Source organism: Megalobrama amblycephala, linkage group LG3 (genome assembly GCF_018812025.1).
Source record: "Megalobrama amblycephala isolate DHTTF-2021 linkage group LG3, ASM1881202v1, whole genome shotgun sequence".
NCBI lineage: Eukaryota > Metazoa > Chordata > Actinopteri > Cypriniformes > Xenocyprididae > Megalobrama > Megalobrama amblycephala.
Window position 1 is genome coordinate 615,038 of NC_063046.1, and position 6,153 is coordinate 621,190.

At 36.3% G+C, this 6,153-nt stretch overlaps 1 long non-coding RNA gene across 1 annotated transcript; it reads right to left on the bottom strand.

Annotated features, from left to right (window-relative positions):
• Nucleotides 1-1,618: 1,618 nt before the first annotated feature.
• Nucleotides 1,619-5,543, bottom strand: LOC125264092. The gene is made up of 2 exons (XR_007183970.1): nucleotides 5,172-5,543; nucleotides 1,619-2,472 (listed from the first exon to the last, which is right to left on the bottom strand). It is a non-coding gene; the product is annotated as an uncharacterized LOC125264092 (long non-coding RNA).
• Nucleotides 5,544-6,153: the final 610 nt, after the last annotated feature.

The following is a 6,153-nucleotide window of genomic DNA, read 5'->3' on the forward strand; positions in this document are numbered from 1 at the left end:
TCAGATTCTTAATGATTTTCAGTACATTTAACATAGATAGGCTATAGCAAGTTATTGACAACATTATTTCTATTGTACTTAATTTTTCTGAACATGTACACAGGTTCTGTCTCGCGCACAGACGCGCGTGCGAGACTTTGAAAGTATTTGGCTGCAGAAAGACGCGTTCGGAGTGTGCACTGCACACTATCTAGTGGACTTTTGTTTTCAAGCACTCAATTCACTCTCGCATGGGCTGTTTTCAGTACACACACTGTCCGTGCCATCACAAAAATTGGGCTGCACGCGGACGGGGAGTGCGGACGTCCGTGAACCCTCCTGATGACGAAAATTTCGCGATGCGGACGGTGCGCGAACGCCCGATGTATACTTTGGGGTTAAGCCCGTAATAGTGGGCCCCCAATCCTCCCGAGCCCATATGCACGTGCATACCTTGCATGCCCAGACGCTACGCCATTGGCCACCCCGTTTTCTGCGTTTCTTCCTCTGTCTCTTCACCGGTAGCGAGCAGGGCCATCGCCGTAAGAAACCAGGTATCGACGATAGGAAAGGAGGAGGTTAATTTTATTTTATTAATGTTAGTGTGTCTTGTTCATTTAAAGTTCATCTAAGAATGACGTTTTTACAGGTTTGTGTTGAGATCCCGAAAGATGAATGAATCAAGCTATCTCTTATTGAAATAGAATATATTTCCATATATTTATGATCAATATATTAATGGTTTAATTATACTGAAAAAAATACAGAACAATATATTGCAATAATATATTATAATATATTAAATAATATGTAAGGGACTGCTGCTTTTCCTAAATTGAAAATCTATGACAATATACATTTACATTTATTCATTTGGCAGACGCTTTTATCCAAAGCGACTTACAAGTGAGGAATACAACAAGCGAGTCGTCATGACGAGGCAAATAGACAAGAAGTGCTCATAATACAAGTTATAGGCAGTGCTCAGATTATCCTAAGCTACAATAGAGAGGGATTAGAGGAAGTGAAAGGATAGGAGTAAGAAGTTTTTTTTTTTTTTTTTTTTTTTTTTTAAGATGAGGTTAAGTGCTCACGAAAGAGATGGGTTTTCAGCTGTCTTTTGAATATTGCCAGGGATTCCGCATTCCGGATGGAGGCAGGAAGATCGTTCCACCAGCAAGGAACAGTGAACGAGAACGTTCCTCGGAAATATATTTCATACGGAAATATATTTCCGTATATTTTTTTTTTGTAATGGTTTATCCCACTAATGATCACAAATTCATGTCTAAAATGTTTTGTTCCTTTCCAACATCTAGTTAAAAAGGTTACTTTTTTGAGAATTACAATCTCCAAAACAAAATTACTATTATTTATGTATGTAGCATGTAAGTAAAAAGTGAACAATCAGACTGGCGTAATAAGACAAGAACTGAACTTTGTTCTCAGGACAAGAGTTTTGTTCATAAACATCAAGATGTGACAGGTTGTCATATATCAATTGCATATTGAAATTTTATCCATCAGAACAATGGTTTGATATTTTTGTATTTTATGTAATTATGCTGTAAATTCTCTAGGCTCTCTAATGGCAGATTCACACAGTTATCCCAAGTGACAACAAAAGATCAACATGTGAGTGAATCAGAAATTGACTTTAGTTGAAAGTGTGAAAATATCCACAGTCTCTTTATGACCACATTAAAAACAGTAATAAACAGAAATAATTTCTCCAATCAAATACTTCAGGGAACCTTTGACAAAAAAAATCACACATTCACTGATTCTGTACTCATTAAATGAAGCAATCACAAAAATAAATGAAAATCTCTGACCTAAAAGAACTAAAAGCAGCTTTAGAAGTGATGATGTTAGATGATGGAAGTGAAGCTAATGAACATGTTTGCCTTTGTCTTGGATTATGATGCTTATGTGAAAAATCCTAGTAGAAATAACTTGCTACTATCTTTCCCCTTTTCAACCCTATTCTGTACCTAGAAATAGGCCCGCGGCCCGCAGGGCAGATTTCCGGATGGTCGGCTGGTAGTTTGTGTCTGATAGTGAACAGGCAAACATTGGTTGCCAGTGACATCACAAGCTACAACCACATAATAGTACTGAGACTGAACCTGAGCTCTACACTTTCTATTTGAATCATAATAACTTTGAACAATGTACACTTTCAACGATCTTGTACTGATGCACAGGTTGCCACTGTATCTGACGCCTCGTTCATGGCAGATTCCTTTAACTCTGTCCTTGTCTTTTTTGCGGAGGAAGGACTGGAGAAGAGCTCTGCCACAGAGACCATTTCTTGTTAGGTAACTTTCCCAAGCACTTCGACTGTTTGTGTCGAAATTAGATGAGAGAATATGTTTCTGTTCAAACCAATCATAAGCATTGTTATCATTAACTGACTCGCAGGGAAACTCTTCCCATCCATCGGTGATCATCAGAGTGACGAGGAGTACGAGGAGAACCGCCGATCTCATCCTGAGAATGAGAGTGACACAATTAGAGCTTCAATGAGTTGTTAATAAGATAATGAACACAAGCTTTTAAGGGATTCTCATTACAAATTTGGGAATTTGTTGCATTTTAAAATGTTTGTTGCAATTAGTCTCCCGAGTTCAGTGGGACATTCTAAAGTGCTTAACATGAAAAACGCTTAATGTTGCTTAATGTTCTCAGACAATGATATTAAAAGATCAAATTCTGTACACACCTTATGAATAAACTACACTATGTGCAGATAAACAGATGAGCTCAAAATATTAATGCAGTGCGTTTTTTTAGACATTAAGCGTTTTCTTTATAAAGAGCAAAACGCTTAACATATCGCCTAATTAAACACATTGCGTTCATATTCTGGGTGCATCTGCTTTTCTGTACATACAGTTGCATGAAAAAGTATTTCATTGCAGTTGCAGAATCTGTGAAAATGTGCAAAATTTTAACGAAATAAGAGAGATCATACAAAATGCATGTTATTTTTTGTTTAGTACTGTCCTGAGTAAGATATTTTACATAAAAGATGTTTACATTTAGTTCACAAAACAAAAAAATAGCTGAATTTATTAAAATAACCCCATTCAAATGTTTATGAACCACTGATTCTCAATACTGTGTGTGGTTACCTGATGATCCACGACTGTTTGTTTGTTTTGTGATGGTTGTTCATGAGTTTGAACTCTGTTCTTTAGAATAATTTTCCAGGTCCTGCAGATTGTTCAGTTTTCAAGGATTTTTTGTTGTTGTTGTTGTTGTTGTTGTTGTTGTTGTTGTTGTTGTTCCACATTTGAACCCTTTCCAGCAGATTTTGAGATCCGTCTTTTCACACTGAGGACGACTGAGGGACTCAAACACAACTATTAAAAAAGGTTCAAACATTCACTGATGCTCCAGAAGGAAACAGGATGCATTTGTCTTCCAGGAAACATGCAAGTATCTTCTGTTGTTTCTGAAGGGCAGTACTAAATGAAAAAAACATGATCTTCAAACAAAACTTGTTAAAGTTTTCACCACCTGGCTCTTAATGCATCGTGTTTCCTTCTGGAGCATCAGTGAATGTTTGAACCTTTTTTAATAGTTGTGTTTGAGTCCCTCAGTTGTCCTCAGTGTGAGAAGATGAATCTCAAAATCATTCAGTCACTGCTGGAAAGGGTTCAAATATGCAAAAATGCTTGAAAACTGATGAATCTGCAGGAGCTGGAGGATTTTTCTGAAGAACAGAGCTCAGTTTAACTGCTCAGGACAAACAAGAGACTCATGAACAACCATCACAAAACACACAAACAGTCGTGGATCATCAGGTGATCACACACAGTATTGAGAATCAATGGTTCACATACTTATGAATGGGTTTATTTTAATAAATTCAGCTATTGTTTTGTCTTGTGGATTATATGTAAACATCTTTCATGTAAATTATCTTACTCAGGACAGTACTAAACAAAAAATAACACGCATTTTGTATGATCTCTCTTATTTTGTTAAAATTATTCACATTTTCACTGATTCTGGAAGTGGTTCACATACATTTTCATGCAACAAGGTTAATTACAGCTTTTTAAAATTGCTTTTATGTAATTTTCACAACTTTATCGCATCTCATAGTTGCGTCACGTCTGGTGTGGACAGACAAATTGTTTGTCGCTGGGATCTTATCACATCGTGTCTAGTTAGGACATGGTGTAAGAGTTTTGACATTATACACCTTACTTGTGAAAATAGTACCAAAGCAAATAAAAAAAAAAATAAAAAAAACTGTAGTATGATGTTTAATAGACTACCACTGTCTGAATGCATTAAGCCACAATTTATCTATAGAAGAAAAAAAGGCTTAACGTGTAATTAAACTTGTTGCGTTCATATTCATTGTATGGTTTATAATAAGGTGTGTACAGAATTGGATCTCACTGTCTTTAAGCCACATTAAGTGTTTTAGAATGTACCAGTTTTTGGGGGCAGGTCCATGAATATTTGATTGTTTTTCAATTTGAAATTAAATAGGCAGAAACTAGAAAATTACACCTTTGTTTTATTTTATAAAAAAAAAAGAAAGATTTTTGATTTTTTGATTTAGGGTTAGACAAAGGATAAATAACATGAATATATTGAGCAGATACTGCCTGCTGCCCAGTAAGGTTCTTCTGCTCAAGGCAGCGTATATGACAAATAGCTATTTTCATCTTTTTAACTTTAGCTTGATGATGGGCATTTTGACAAGCACAGTCTGAAGATGATCTGATCTGTGCTGAATTTGTGGCAGATCAGATTTTAAAAAGTTAAAAACAGGACATTTTCAACTAAGTGGTAAAGAATCTGGTCCATTATTTGGTTAAAAAGTTATCTAAACAGCTATTAGTTTAATGGTTAATAGGCTTACACTTTGCCAGGGTTTGACCGCTAAACATTACATTTCTGTGCAATAATTACAAAGAACAAACCTTATGCTGCACATTATTGTCTGAAACAACTTTCCATATATATTTACAGCATTTGTTAGAATGATTTGAAAACATCAATACATTTTCTGAAATGAATTTAAAAGAGCTTCACATCAAGATTTGCATCTTGAAGAGCACTCAAGACTAATTGCAACAATTAAAATGAGATGATTAAAGACAGTAGATGCATTATTAAGATAATCTTCAGTATCTGAACTATATTATATTTGTACATAGATTTACCTGCGTATCGTTCTTGAGCTTGTAGAAATGAAAGAGTCTTGTTGAGTCTGAGCTGGAGTTCAGAAAGTGTCTGAGATGCTCATTTGACTGATTTATATTGGGTGGAAAAAGAGGAAATGAACCCATTTCTGAAATGCATCACAAAAACGTTTCTTGCAATTAAGCAAATCTTAGTAGATTCTGCCTTTAGGAAATTCATTAACGCTTTACAATAAGTTTCCTCTCTTTAATATCGTCGTTCGAACACAATCAAGCACCGTGAAACTAAAAAGTAACAAAAGTAAATCAACACAACGAATATACACAAAGGCAAATAAACATTTACGAACACAAATGAAATAAACCATGAAAACCTTCAATGAACAAAGCTTAACCAACAACACCATATATAACAAACACATAACTGAAAATAAAGAAACAAACACATTAACATTGCGTACCTCGCTCCGCTTGCCAAAAGGGTACTAAACAGGATTAAACTTCATTTTTCATCCCCACGCCATGTGGAGACTCACGAGTTGATCTTCCCTCCGCTGCATGATCCCTCACCAAGACTCTTGACCATGGGTCACTTGTGTAGATTTAGCAATATGGCGGGTGTCTGATGTATATTAAGATGTTATCATGAACTATATGTCAGACATCGGCCAGGCTCCATCACCACCCAGTCACAGAGATCACAATCACCCGCACCTGATCGTCATCACCTCATCATCACTAAAGCATATAAGCACACACTTCACACCCGCCGGCACTTTGTCTGGTCTCATTTCGAGTAAAGACTCACTTACCTTCATGCATCGTTGCTCCATAGTCTTCCCTGATCCTCTGTGTCTCCAGCGTCTCCCTGATCGTCTGCATCTCCAAGACTTCTTCCATACTCCATCCTCTTCACTGAAGTGTGTGCCTGGCTGCTCAGTTACATTCAAGCTATTTTATGGCATTATGGCAATTTTTTCACAGGAAAAAATGTTTAAATATG